This window comes from Stegostoma tigrinum, chromosome 22, assembly GCF_030684315.1.
Source record: "Stegostoma tigrinum isolate sSteTig4 chromosome 22, sSteTig4.hap1, whole genome shotgun sequence".
Classification (NCBI taxonomy): Eukaryota; Metazoa; Chordata; class Chondrichthyes; order Orectolobiformes; family Stegostomatidae; genus Stegostoma; species Stegostoma tigrinum.
This window is the reverse complement of record NC_081375.1, coordinates 57,156,701-57,171,364: the sequence shown is the minus strand read 5'-3', so window position 1 is coordinate 57,171,364 and position 14,664 is coordinate 57,156,701. Positions and strand designations below refer to the sequence as shown.

General features: G+C 44.0%; 1 protein-coding gene across 6 annotated transcripts in view; it reads right to left on the bottom strand.

Moving 5' to 3' along the window:
* The window catches only part of LOC132210882 (uncharacterized), a 350,749-nt gene that overhangs the window by 145,215 nt on the left and 190,870 nt on the right, over positions 1-14,664 (bottom strand). For 2 of the 6 annotated variants that reach the window (XR_009447095.1, XR_009447096.1), the window contains exons 4-6: positions 10,754-10,813; positions 9,077-9,241; positions 4,352-4,464 (exon numbers count right to left, since the gene is read on the bottom strand). The exons of the other annotated variants lie outside the window; for them this stretch is intronic. The gene's annotated coding sequence lies outside the window, so the exon portion shown is untranslated. The remainder of the gene's footprint in view (positions 1-4,351; positions 4,465-9,076; positions 9,242-10,753; positions 10,814-14,664) is intronic. 6 annotated transcript variants of the gene reach the window in all.

Genomic DNA, 14,664 nt, shown 5'->3' with positions numbered 1-14,664 from the left:
ACGCAGTCACTGCATCACATTTCACGCAGTCACTGCATCACACTTCACGCAGTCACGGCATCACATTTCATGCAGTCACGGCAGCACATTTCACTCTGTCACTGCATCCTATTTCACGCAGTCACTGCATCCCATTTCACACAGTCACTGCGTCCCGTTTCTCATCTGACGCTTCATTCAAGTTCCGTCAGGTACTGCATCCCATTTCACTCAGCCACTGCATCCCATTTCACTCAGCCACTGCATCCCATTTCACTCAGCCACTGCATCCCACATCACTCAGTCACTGCATCCCATTTCACTCAGTCACTGCCTCCCATTTCCATCACTCACTGCATCCCATTTCCCTCAGTCACTGCATCCCATTTCCCTCAGTCACTGCATCCCATTTCCCTCAGTCACTGCATCCCTTTTCCCTCAGTCAGCGCATCCCATTTCCCTCAGTCACTGAATCCCATTTAACTGAGACAGTGAATCTCATTGAACTGAGACAGTGAATCTCATTGAACTGAGACGGTGCATCCCATTACCCTCAGTCACAGCATTCCATTTCCCACAGTCACTTCATCTCCTTTCCCTCAGTCACTGCATGTCATTTCCCTCAGTCAATGCATCTCATTTCCCTCAGTCAATGCATCTCATTTCCCTCAGTCAATGCATCTCATTTCCCTCAGTCACTGCATCCCATTTCACTCACCCACTGCATCCCATTTCACTCAGCCACTGCATCCCATTTCACTCAGCCACTGCATCCCATATCACTCAGTCACTGCATCCCATTTCCCTCAGTCAGCGCATCCCATTTCACTCAGCCACTGCATCCCATTTCACTCAGCCACTGCATCCCATTTCACTCAGTCACTGCATCCCATTTCACTCAGTCACTGCATCACATTTCACTCAGTGACTGCATCCCATTTCCCTCAGTCAGCGCATCCCATTTCACTCAGCCACTGCATCCCATTTCACTCAGTCACTGCATCCCATTTCACTCAGTCACTGCATCCCATTTCACTCAGTCACTGCATCACATTTCACTCAGTGACTGCATCCCATTTCACTCAATCACTGCCTCCCATTTTCCTCAGTCACTGCAACCCATTTCCCACAGTCACTGCGTCTCCTTTCCCTCAGTCACAGCATCCCATTTCACTCAGTCAGCGCATCCCATTTCCCTCAGTCACTGCATCCCATTTCAATCAGCCAGTGCTTCCCATTTCACTCAGCCACTGCATCCCATTTCACTCAGTCACAGCATTCCATTTGACTCAGTCACTACATGCTATTTAACGGAGACAGTGAATCCTATTCAACTGAGACAGTGCATCCTATTTCACTCAGTCACTGCGTCCCATTACCCTCAGTCACTGCATCCCATTTCACTCAGGCACTCCCTCCCAAATTCAGTCAGTCACTACCTCCCATTTCCCTCAGTCATTGCATCCCATTTCACTCAGTCACAGCAGCCCCTTTCACTCAGTCACTGCATCGCATTTCACTCAGTCACTGCATCCCATTTAACTGAGACAGTGAATCTCATTGAACTGAGACAGTGCATCCCATTTCCCTCAGTCACAGCATCTCCTTTAACTCAGTCACAAAATCCCCTTTCACTCATTCACAGCTTCCCATTTCACTCATTCACAGCTTCCCATTTCACTCAGTCACTGCATCCCATTTCCCTCAGTCACTGCATCCCATTTCCTTCAGTGACTGCATCCCATTTCCCTCAGTCACTGCATCCCATTTCTCTCAGCCAGTGCATCCCATTTCACTCAGTGACTGCATCACATGTCACTCACCCAGTGCATCCAATTTCCCTACATCAGAGCATCTCATTTCCCTCAGTCACTGCATCTCATTTCATTCAGTCACTGCATCCCATTTCCATCAGTCACGGCATCCCATTTCACTCATTCACAGCTTCCCATTTCACTCAGTCACTGCATGCCATTTCCCACAGTGACGGCATCTCCTTTCCATCAGTCAACGCATCCCATTTCATTCAGTCACTGCATCCATTTCCCCACAGTCTCCGCATCACATTTCACAGAGACACGGCATCCCATTTCACTTAGCCGCCTCAACCCGTTACCCTCAGTCACAGCATCCCGTTTCCACAGTCAGTGCATCTCCTTTCCCCAAGTCACTGCATCCCATCTCCACGGTCACTTGCACCCATTTCATTCAATCACTGCCTCCCATTTCCATCACTCACTGCCTCCCATTTCCATCACTCACTGCATCCCATTTCCAAAAGTCACTGCATCACATTTCACTCAGTCACTGCATCTCCTTTCCATCAGTCACTGCATCTCACTTCACTCATTCACTGCATCCTATTTCACCCAGTCACTGCATCCCATTTCACACAGTCACTGCATCCCTTTTCTCATCTGATGCTGCATTCAAGTTCCGTCAGGTACTGCATCCCATTTCCTCAGTCACTGCATCCCATTTCCCTCAGTCACTGCGTCCCATTTCCCTCAGTCACTGTATCCCATTTCTCTCAGTCACTACATCCCATTTCCATCTGTCAGTGCATCCAATTTCACTCTCTCACTGCATTCAATTTCCATCTGTCACTGCATCCCATTTACCTCAGTCACTGCATCCCATTTATCTCAGTCACTGCATCCCATTTATCTCAGTCACTGCATCCCATTTCACTGAGTCACTGAATCGCATTTGTTGTTCTCACTTGAATGCAATGATCATGAATCTCCTCCAATGGCTTGTCATGTATTTCCAATGCAAAATTTTACCAAGTTTTGATTTTCAATTTTGATTACATCTGTCTCCTCTAATCTATAAGATGCTGCAATAAACTCAAATTTTATAAATCATAATTCAACCACCATTACCTACAGAGTTAATTTCATCAAACAGATCCAATTAGAATTGTCACATTCCCAAATCCTGATTCAAGTTTTTCTAATTATGGGCCACGTGGTTCAGAAAAAAGACACTTCGAGTCAGAGAGATGTACAGTAGGGAAACAGATCCTTTGGCCCAATTTGTCTATGTTGACCGGATATCCTAAATTAATTTAGTCCCATTTGCCAGCATTTGGCCCATATTCCTCTCAACCCATCCTATTCATATACCCATCCACATGCCTTTTAAACGTACAAGCCTCCACCACTTCCTCTGGCAGCTCATTCCATACATGCACCACTATGAAAAAAATCCGGTCCATTTTAAATCTTCCCTCTCTCATTTTCAACCTATTCTCTCCAGTTTTGGATTCCAGCAACCCGGGGAAAAGATCTTGGCTGTTCGCTCTATCCACGTCCCTCGTAATTGTATAAACTTCTATATGGTCAGCCCTGAACTCCAAAGTTCCAAGTAATCGAACTCCAAAGTTCCAAGTAATCGCTGCCTGTTCAAGCCCACGGTATACCTCCAACCTCCGATGCTGGTAACATCCTTGTAGATCTTCTCTGAACCCTTTCAAGTTTACAACATACAACAATACAGCGCAGAACAGGCCCTTCGGCCCTCAATGTTGCGCCGACATCCTTCCTCTCGCAAGGAGACCAAAAGCGATTGCAGTATTCCAAAAGCAGCCGAACCAACGTCCTACATGGCTGCTAAGTGATCTCCTAACTCCTATTCTAAATTCACTGACCGATAAAGGCGAGCACACCAAATGTCTCCTTCATATCCTTTCTACCGGTGGCTGTACTTTGATGGAACTACGAAACTGCACTCCAGTGTCTCTTTATTTAGCAACACTCCCAACAACCTTCAGTGTATACGTGCTGCCCTGATTTGCCTTTCCAAAATGTAGCACCTCACATTTGTCTAACTTCAACTCCATCTGCCACTCCTCAGTTTATTGGCCCTTGTCAATGTCCCATTGCATTCTGAGGTGACCTTCTTGGCTGGCTACTACACCTTCAATCATTGGGAAACTTACTAACCACACCTATTTTCATATCCAAATCATTGCATCACTTCAACTCCCCCTCCCACTCCGTGGACGACATGTCCATCCTGGGCCTCTTCCAGTGTCACAATCACACCACCCAGAAACGAGAGGAGCAGCACCTCATATTCCGCCTCGGGAGCTTCCAACTCAATGGCCTCAATATGGACTTTGCCACCCTCAAAATCTCCCCACCCGTCAGCCTCATCCCAAGACTAGTTCCTCCACTCATCCCCGCCTCCATGACCTGTCTGCCTTCTCTCCCACCTATCCACTCCTCCCACCTCACTGACCAACTCCCACCACTGCTTGGAATTATTCTTCTTTTCACACTTCATCAGCTCGACGTTATTTCTAAAATCTATTTTCCAATTTTGGAAAAAGTGAGATAAAGAGAAGTAAAAGAAATAACATTCTTACCACTCGTGAAATCTCTGAATATTCTTCTGTTGAAAGGCCGCCAAGGAACAATGCAATTCTTTTGTCACAAACGCTGTGAGGGAGACATCTTTTTCGGTTCCACTAACTCCACCCTAAGGAAGACAAACCCACGTAACATATCTAGTGACTTAAAGCATACTCTATTGTTGCCCAAGGTGGAGAGCTGGATGAACACAGCAGAGAGTTGTGAGAGCATGGAATGCGTTGCCAGCAGCAGTTGTGGAAGCAAGGTCATTGGGGTCATTTAAGAGACTGCTGGACATGCATATGGTCACAGAAATTTGAGGGTGCATCCATGAGGATCAATGGTCGGCACAACATTGTGGGCTGAAGGGCCTGTTCTGTGCTGTACTGTTCTATGTTCTATGTTCTAGGCCAAGCAGCATCAGAGGAGCAAGAAAGCTGATGTTTCGGGACGAGACCCTACTTCAGAAAATTGGCGCTGGAGAATCTGAGATAACAAGGTGTAGAGCTGGATGATACTGCTTGGCCTGCTGTGTTCATCCAGCTTTACACCTTCTTATCTCAGATTCTCCAGCATCTGCAGTTCCTACTGCCTCTATTGTTGCCCTTTCACTTTACTGAACTAATATGAGCCAGTAGTTTTGTTTAGGCCCATGTAATCTTACAGTTATTGGCCTGTACAAAATTCTGAATTAATTTTGATCGACTGACGGGAGGAGAGATTAATTTTATAGAAATTTGTGTTTTCTACCAATTTGCAGAGGGCATCGTGGGCGATTGAAGGACAGTGTTATTATCCTCCAGGTCTGTGGACTGCATCATTACCAACTTGCCCATTTGCATATACATACAGTATTCATGATGTACCAATGAAACATAATAAACCAATACTGTGTACTAAAAACAACGTTCACATATCAATGGAAAGTTAAATATTTATCATAGAGTTCGAAGGATTGAATTCAATGATACAAAGCAAAAGCCAGTGAAGATGAGTGCAGTTGGTCAGCACTTTTGCCACTAAGTGGAGGTTGGCAGTTTGAGGCCACCCAAGAACAAGCAAGCTCTGTCTAACTCCAAGGGCAGCACGGTGGCTCAGTGGTTAGCACTGCTGACTCACAGCGCCAGGGACCCAGGTTCGATCCCACCGTTGCGTGATTTTCTGTGCAGAGTTTGTACATTCTGCCCATGCCTGCATGGGTTCCTGCTGGGTGCTCTGGTTTCCTCCCACTGTCCAAAGATGTGCAGGCTAGTTGTATGGGCCATGCCAAACTTGCCCATTGTGTTTCGGGATGTGTAGATTAGGTGTGTTAGTCATGGGAAATGTAGGGTTACTGAGGAAAGGGTCGGGGAATGAGTCAGGGTGAGATGCTCTTTGGAGGGTGGCTGTGGACTTGTTGGGTCAAAAGGGGCTTGTTTCCACACTGTAGGGGTTCTATGATATGGAAGTATCTTTTGAAGTGGGCATTCATGGGTATGCTGTAACAGAGACCTTGTAATACTACACAACAAATATTTGGAACTAGACTGTCAATTCAGACATAGCATCAAAAAAGGTCATGGAAGTTGTCACCGATATAAAGCAGGATTGATGAAAATCCAGCAGGAAATGGTGTCAAAAGGCACAGTATCTTTTATTCACCTCCAGTTATTTTGTCCAAGGCACTGGATGCTGGCAGGATTGAAACATTTAAGAAATGCTTCACAAATCACATATAAGGACCTGCACATCTTTGAACAATGGGAGGAAACTGCAGCACCTGGCAGAAGCCCCTCGCAGACGCGGGGAGGACATGTCAATTCCACACAGATCGTTACCCAAGACTGGAATCTCAATTGGCTCCCCAGTGCATGAGCAGCTCTAACCACTGAGCAACTACCTTGCCCAGAAGGGGTTTGAAAAGCGCATACATTATTTCCATTAATAGTTGGGGTAAGACAGATCCAATCCTCTATGTCCAATCAAAATAACATATCGTAGATATCATGACAACAATCATAAATGATTTTGAATAAGTAAATCAAAAAAACAGAAATTGTTTCCAAGCCTAAATACTAGATATGGTGCAGTTAAGATGAATAGCGCAACAACAAAAAGGCCATATTTTATGTGAACATCGGTAACACTTGAAAACTTGCAACAATATAGTCACCAGTAGAGATCTGGAGTGGTTTGATGATGCACTCCTTCATACACTGGAATGAAACTCCAAAGATCACAAATTCTCCTTCAATACCGTGTTATAACAGTGACTGCATCAACCTGTGTTTATGGGCCTGACTGGAAGCCCACACAACACGCACAAACAAAAATATAATCTAAGGTGATAGGAGAAATAAATGTATGTATGCAACGTCTTTGAAAAGCAATCATTTCTAGCAGATGCAAGCCCATAAGGAATCTCGTTTCGCAGATTATATTCATTTGCACTGCAGTTCACGCCAGTCAGAATCAGTTTTCGTTTCATGACAGGTAACTAAAATGTCCAAAACAATGAACTTTGTTTGATCAGAAGATTTTAAGTAAGGACTATGTCTTGTGTGAGCTGACGGCATTAGGGGATGGAGAAGGTACACTCACTGCTGGCATCTTGACACCATTGAATGAGCAAGCGTGGACGCAAAGGTTGTAACAGGTAACAATTGTACAGGCAATATCTTTTGAGCTCCTTCCGAGCAGGCCTGTAATACTCTAAAGCTGTGCTAGACCCTCACTTACTCCACCTTACGTACGCTGCCTTTTTCTTTTCGACAAGAAGCACCTCTGCACCCGTCATCCAAGGCTCCTTAATCTTACCCCTTCTTACCTGTCTCAGAGGAACAAATTCATACATCACTCGCAACAACTGCTCCTTGAACAGCTCCACATGTCTGCTGTGCCCTTTCTGTGGAACAATTGCTCCCAATCTCTACTTCCCAACTCCTGTCTGATAGCATCATAGTTTCCTTTTCCCCAGTTAAATATCTTCCCCTGGTAACTGCTCCTTTCCCTTTCCATGGCTATGGTAAATGTGAGGCTGTTGTAGTCACTGTCGCCAAAGTGCTCTCCCACCACGACATCTGACACCTGTCCTGGCTCATTGCCGAGCACCAAATCCAAAATGGCCTCCCTCCTCGGCCTGTCCACAAACTGAGTAAGGAAACCCTCCTGAACACACCTGACAAAAACGGCACCATCCAAACCATCTGCACTCAGGAGGTTTCAATCTATATTGGAAAAGTTGAAGTCACCCTGAACAACAACCCTGCTACGTGTGCACTTTTCAACTATCTGCCGGCCAATGAGTTCTTTGATCTCTCAACTGCTATTTGGGGGCCGTAGAAAACCCCCAGTGAGGTGACTGCTGCCTTGCTGTTCCGAACTTCCACTCACACTGACTCAGTCGACAAACCTTCCTTGGCAACCTCAGCCCATACCACCGCAGTAGACGAGTCCTCAAAGGTTCTTTCAGCCGCCGTTATAGTGTCCTTGACCAACAAAGCCACACCTCCATCTTTTACCACCTTCCCAGACCTTAATCAAAGATCTAAACCCTGGAACCTGCAACATCCATTCCTGACTCTGCTCTATCCATGTCTCCGAAATGGCCACAACATCCAAGTCCCAGGTACCTATCCAAGCTGCAACCTCACCTAACTTATTCCGGATACTCCCGGCATTAAAGTCGTCACACTTCAATCCAGCTTGCTGTCTGCCAGCACACTCCTGTGACAGTGAGGTCCTGACCATGTCCTCCCTACGCTCATCCTCCTGTGTACTAGGACTACACCTCAGTTTCCCATCCCCCTTCTGAGCGAGTTTAAATCCAACCGAATGGCACTAGCCAATTTCCCACCCAGGATATTCGTGCCCCTCTGGTTCAAGTGGAGACCGTCCTGTTTGTACAGGTCCCACCTTCCCCAGAATGAGCCCCAATTGTCCATGTACCTGAAGCCCTCCCACCTGCACCATCCCTGCAGCCACGTCTTCAGCTGAAATCTCTCCCTGTTCTTTGCCTCGCTATCACGTGGTACGGGTGACAAACAGAGATGACCACGCTCTTTGTTCCAGCTCTCAGCTTCCACCCTAGCTCCCTCAAATCCTGCCTGGCATCCCTATCCCTCTTTCTACCTACGTCGCTGGTGCCTACGTGGACCACGACTTGGGGCTGGTCACCCTCTCCCCTCAGGACCCTAAACACACTATCCGAGACATCACGGACCCTGGCTCCTGGTCGGCAACACACCAATCGTCAGTCTCTTTCGTTCCCGGCAAATCTTCTATCAGTCCCTCTAACTATTGAGTCCCCAATGACTATCATTCTCTTCCTATCCCCGCTTCCCTTCTATGCAAGAGGGACAGACTCTGTGCCAGAGACCTGCACCCGACTGCATGCCCCTGCTAAGTCGTCCCCCGGAACAGTATCCAAAACGGTATACTCGTTTTTCAGGGGAGCGACCGCAGGGGATTTCAGGGGAACGACCACAGGGGAAGGTTGGTCGAGCTACACCGGGTAAACGTACATTTTTGGCTGAAGAAACATGTGTTTCAATGTGAGCTAATGGAAGAAGCCATGGAGTCAAAGCTAAACATTTCGACAGTAAGACAACCATTCTTAAAAGCAGCAGACAGCATGAAAAAGAAATCAGCGGCTTTAATATCCGGTTAAAATTTGTGGAATATCAGATGGAATTTTCTTATTGACTCCATTGTGCAATCATATCGATCTAAAAATGTTAACTGCATTAATTAATACTAACCAGAAACGGACTTTGTAGTAAATGGTTTGACTATTTTCTGTATCTGGAACATCCCTTTTCCTTCTCCAACGAAGATCGTACCAACCTATGGTACCAAACTCTGAGTCAAACGGACGGGACTCGTAATCTTTAAGTTCCTCATCAAAACAGACTAATTGTATGGTTCTGTGCAATAAAAGAGAAAGAATAAACATGTTTCCCACAATTTTGCTGATGTTTACGAACAGAATGCACAAATTCAACAAGTTTGAGCTGGCATGTCTGCTTCCTCCAGCCTGTTTAAACTGTTCCATTCAATGTGAAATTTGTCATAAGTTTTAGCACACAGGTCTACTTGATCTGTGCCACCACCTTCTATTAGTCATACATGCTTTCCCCACCTTCCTGTAATACATTCCTTGAAGTGTTCAATGAGATTTTGATTTTAAATCTTATCGTCATATTCTTTTGATTCTCAAGCATCAATGAATCTGATGTCGCCGCCATTCCATGCAGTGCATAGCACGTCAAACAGGAGTCTTACTCTTGCCATGAGCACTGAGGGAGTACGGGATCATAACTGTCTCATAGTTCAGAACGAAATTCTACATATAGGGCTATGTAGAGTCATGCAGTTAATTTTATTTGACATGCTACTTCTTTTCTTCACAAATATGCTGGATTTAAAGTGATCTTCACCCTCATTTAAAATGAATCCAATATCCAACCATGTATAAAACAAGCATATCCAAATTTTAATTGGAGTTTAGTGTTTCACAAATATATTACTTTCTTAAAAATTATATTTGAGTCAACATTAACATTTCATTCCCTGACAGCGGGTGAATTTACTTTTAAACTCCAATTTTCCTTCGGTATTAACGGAGAGGTGAGCCTTTTTGCAAGCACCGAAAGGCTGCACCAGTTTATGCTGAAACTTACGGAACTGTAAGTTTCACAAATATGTTCCTATTAAACACTAATTCCTATTGAAGCAGTATGAAGCTAAATTCATTCAACTGGACAGCAAAAATGGTCAAGATTTTAAAAGCAAGCAACTATTTTGAAGTCACTCTTCGAACTAAATTCCATCTTGGTGTGTGAGAGTCCATAGGTTACTCACTCTCAAAGAACCATTCAAACTGTCATGCAATTACTGAAACACACAGACAAAAAACATGAATGTTAACAGTCACTAAGATTTTGAGAGTGATTTGGAATTCATATTCAATACCCCCTGGGGGAAATCTGTTCCAATCTGGATAGTACTCACTTATCACCATCCCACCTACCTTCCCCAGCACCTCCTCCCCCTCCACACTGTTTGTTTCTGAGCTCCCTTCCACCCTCCATTTCTGAGGAAGGGTCCTGACCCAAAACCTCACCTTTCTTGAGCCTCTGATGCTGCCTGCCCTGCTGTGTTCCTCCAGCTCCACAATGTGTTATCTCAGACACCAACATTGGCAGTTCTTACTATCTGGATAACTCATTCTCACCTTGTCACAAGTGATTTATACTCATTATCTTTTCAGATTACGCATGTACATGTACATACTTAAATATACATATTGCACTTTTATGCCTGAACCACTAACCTAGAGGATATTTTAAAATAGTCTCTTCATATCTGCATGAAAGAGAAATCATCAAGGTCATAACTTTCATTTTAGGAATAACTCGAACATTCAAAGTACTCACAGTCAGTGTCCCATTTACTTGACCAGTCAACTTGATGTGAATCTTTCTTCCAAGCGGAAGCTTTCACAACAATTATATTTGAGAATCAAACTCTTCATTGCATCACCAATATTTCCTTGTCTGTTTGAAACATAAGATAATGAAATAATCATGGACAGATTGGCCAACAGTGTAATTTAATGCGTGTTACAACCATTGAAGTGATCTTTAAAAAGCTGTTGTCACACAACACACCACTTTTTGAGATGCAGTGATGAACATACTTCCTGAGACGTAAATAATATAGGCCGAATTAATTCCAAAGAATACATTTACAATTAAAAAGAAGCGAAAAATCTCTTTACATTGTGATGCTTGTCAGATTGCTATTCGTCAATGGAAATCGTTCAGAACAGTTATTTATTCCCAGATGAAAAGGAAGTGTATACATTTCATTTTCAAATCTTATCCAAGAGAGAAAAAAAAACGCCTTCATGAATGCATTGTCAAACAAGAAGACTCAGAAAAAAAGTCATTTGGCCCATTGAATTTCCTCCATCATTCGCTGAGATCATGGTTGATCTCATGACATTTATCACGACACAACATTTCCACCAAACCCACCTTACAGCTAATACATTCCGATCCAAGTCACATCCTGGTAAATCTCTGTTTCTGTGCCATGCCTTGTCTTTCTAAATATTTTTTCAGTCATCTACAAATTTAGCCACAGCACATGCACCTCTTTCCTCCAAGTCATTAATAAACAAGCACAAGAGCTGTGGTTCCTTCAGCGCGACCTCATTTCTTACTGACAAGCCAACCCTGGCATCTCTGTCCATTTGTATCGGAGATAATGGGAACTGCAGATGCTTCAGAATCCAAGATAACAAAGTGTGGAGCTGGATGAACACAGCAGGACGAACACACAGAAGTAGAAGGGTCTCGGCACAAAACGTCAGCTTTTACGCTCCTGAGATGCTTCTTGGCCTGTTGTGCTCATCCAGCTCCACGCTTTGTTATCTCTGTCCATTTGCCTGTTCTTTCTATCGGACATGAATCATTGGATATTTCGTTCCCAACACTTATCCCCTAACAACCACCTCTCTGTGATACCCAGAGTGATGTATCTGTCAATTTCAATCTGCTCCACAAACTCATTCACTTTGTTTCATACACTCCCTGCAATTCAATACAAGATCTTCAGTCTGGCATTTACAGCCACCCTTCTTATCTGCTGCAGCTGAAGTGAGATTCCTGACCATTTCGATACTTTTTGTCCTATTACTTGCTCTGGAAACTTTGCTGAGCACTTACCAGCTTCTAACTCTTTCCACAATTTTCCATGCAACTGAGCTCACCCGCTCCACACTTTTTATTTTAACGCCCTACCCCAAGACCGAGCTCTGTATTTTGCCAGGATACTTGTCCCAAAATGATTCTCGTCGAGCCTATAACAACAGAACGACTCCCTCCTTCCCCATACCGATGCCAATGTCCCATGAATTCAAACACATTTCTGCCATGCCACCATTTGAACAATGCATTTGCATCCAGAATTATGCTCACACCGTGCCAAATTGCTCAGATAATAATCCAGAGATTATTCCCATTCTGGTTCTGCTTTCTCATTCAGCACCTCAGTGCTCATAATCCCTCAGCAGAACCTCTTTCCTCTTTCTTCCATATCAATGGTACCTGTGTGGACCACAAAAGCTGGATTTCTACTCCTCCCACTTCAAGTTCCTTTGTAGCCGAGATGGAATATCCTGAACCTGGGCACCAGGCAGGCAACTCTACTTTCGAGACTCTCGATCCTGGTCACAACGAACAGTGTTCATTCCCCTAACTATACTACCTCTGATTATAACTACATTTCACTTTTTATCTCCTCTTGAATGTCCACCTGTACCACAGTGCTACAGTCAGTTTACTCATCTTCCCTATACCCTGCACTCTCATCCACACAGGAAGAAAGAATCTCAAACCTGTTAGATAAGATCAAAGGCCAAGGTTCCTTCTGCACTACATCCTGGATCCTTCCACCTGCCCTGTTCTTTGTCACAATCTCGCGTCTCTGGCCACTGACCGAGTTTCAGCTAGTTAATCTAAGGTGTGTGACTGCCTCCTGAAGCACAGCATTCCCTGGTAACTCTGCCCCACATGATTTGTTGATTGGTCGAAACTGAGATTCCAGTTCATCAACCCTGAGCTGGAGTATGGGGTCTGACCACTCCCCCGTCATGTAGGAATAAATCATCATCTGGCCTGGCATCTCCATTTCAATTACTTGGATCTTAATTTGATTTGAAAACATTCTGGTCTTTTAGTTTGTAGCCTGTAAATATTTCTCCGATTTACTTTCAATCTGAAAGCTACCGATAATAGATTCTTAAACCAGTAGCGATCACCAACCAATGAACCTGGTTCACCCTCTAGGTCCCTGATTCTGGCTTCAATTCACCCTGTCTCAACAAAAACTGCTTACGAACTATCAGGCAAAAAAAAGCAAGCAAATGGCACCTCTTACCCTCTGCGCTGACTTGCCACATTGCCACCAAGTTCCCCAAAATATATATTCATTTGGTGCATTTCACTCGAGATGTGATCTCTCCTTCCAGAACATGCAAAGCATACTGAACCATCGCAATATACTACCTTCAAAACCTCAGCTCTCAGCTTATTACTTTTGAGTACATTCTCAAATGCTTTCTCCAAGTCCAAACACAACACATTTACTGGTTTTCCTCTATTAATTCTCCTCCCAAAACTTCCTCCAAAAACCAAAACAAATTAGCCAGACATAATTTCTCTTTCAGCAGGCTGTGGTGATTCTGTTTGATTAGATTCTGATTTTCCAAATGTCCTGCTATTATTTTCTTCACAGTTGATCACCACATATTTCCAACAATAGATGTTAGGCTGGTTCGGTTGTAGTTACCTTCTTTTTGCCTCTCTCCTTTTTAAATAGGAATGTCACATCAGCATTTTTCCAGCCCTCAGATGCTACTCTCGAATCTAAAACTTTTTGGGAAATTACAAGCAATGCATACACCGACTCTGAAGCTCATTGTTCAGAATCTTAGAAAGTAGACCATCACGGCAAAGAGTCTAATCTGCTTTTACTCCATTAGATTGTCTACTACAACTTCTCTCATGGTAGTGATGGTGTGGTAGTGATGTGTTTAATTCCTCCCTGTATTCTTCAGTAATAAGGGGATCCTTGAAGTATCTTCCGCTGTAAAGACTACCCTTTTCTCATTGTTGTTGTTCCTTGATTTAAAAATTAACCTGGCCATCTCAGCCGAGCATATAATTAATGGCATTACCTCTAAAACCTTCTCTGCCAAAGTGTTCAATAGATTGCTACAACCTGAAAGAAGTAATTCTTCCCCTAAATTAATAGGCAACCAATTTGAAAATGTGGCCTCTGGTCGTAAAATCTTTCACAATGGGAGTAATCTCTACGGATATACACTATCAAGCCTCTTAAGCATCTTAAATGTTGAAAAAATAAGATTTGTTTCAATCTTATAAACTCCAATGAATGTCGTCCCAGCCCGCCCAACTTTCCTAAGCATGGCAATCCCCTACGCCATTTCCAAAATCAACCCAGTCAACATGAGGTGTACGGCCTCCGCAGCATTCACTCTGTGGCCGTACATGACTTATAAGTTACCATCTTGCTGCTACGACTCTACTTCTATGTACGATGCAGTCCTCTGTCCATCCTAACATACTACGCTTGAACACGTGGGCTCTTTTCTTTTGAGACACCTTATGAGCTGTACCTTATCAAATGCTTTGTTGAAATCTCAATGTACGACATCAACTGGTGGTCCTTCGTCAGTAATGTTTGTTTCCTTCTCAAAGCACTGTAGCAAGTTTGTCAAGTATTATTTCCCCTTTCTGAAAGGATGTTAACTCTGTAG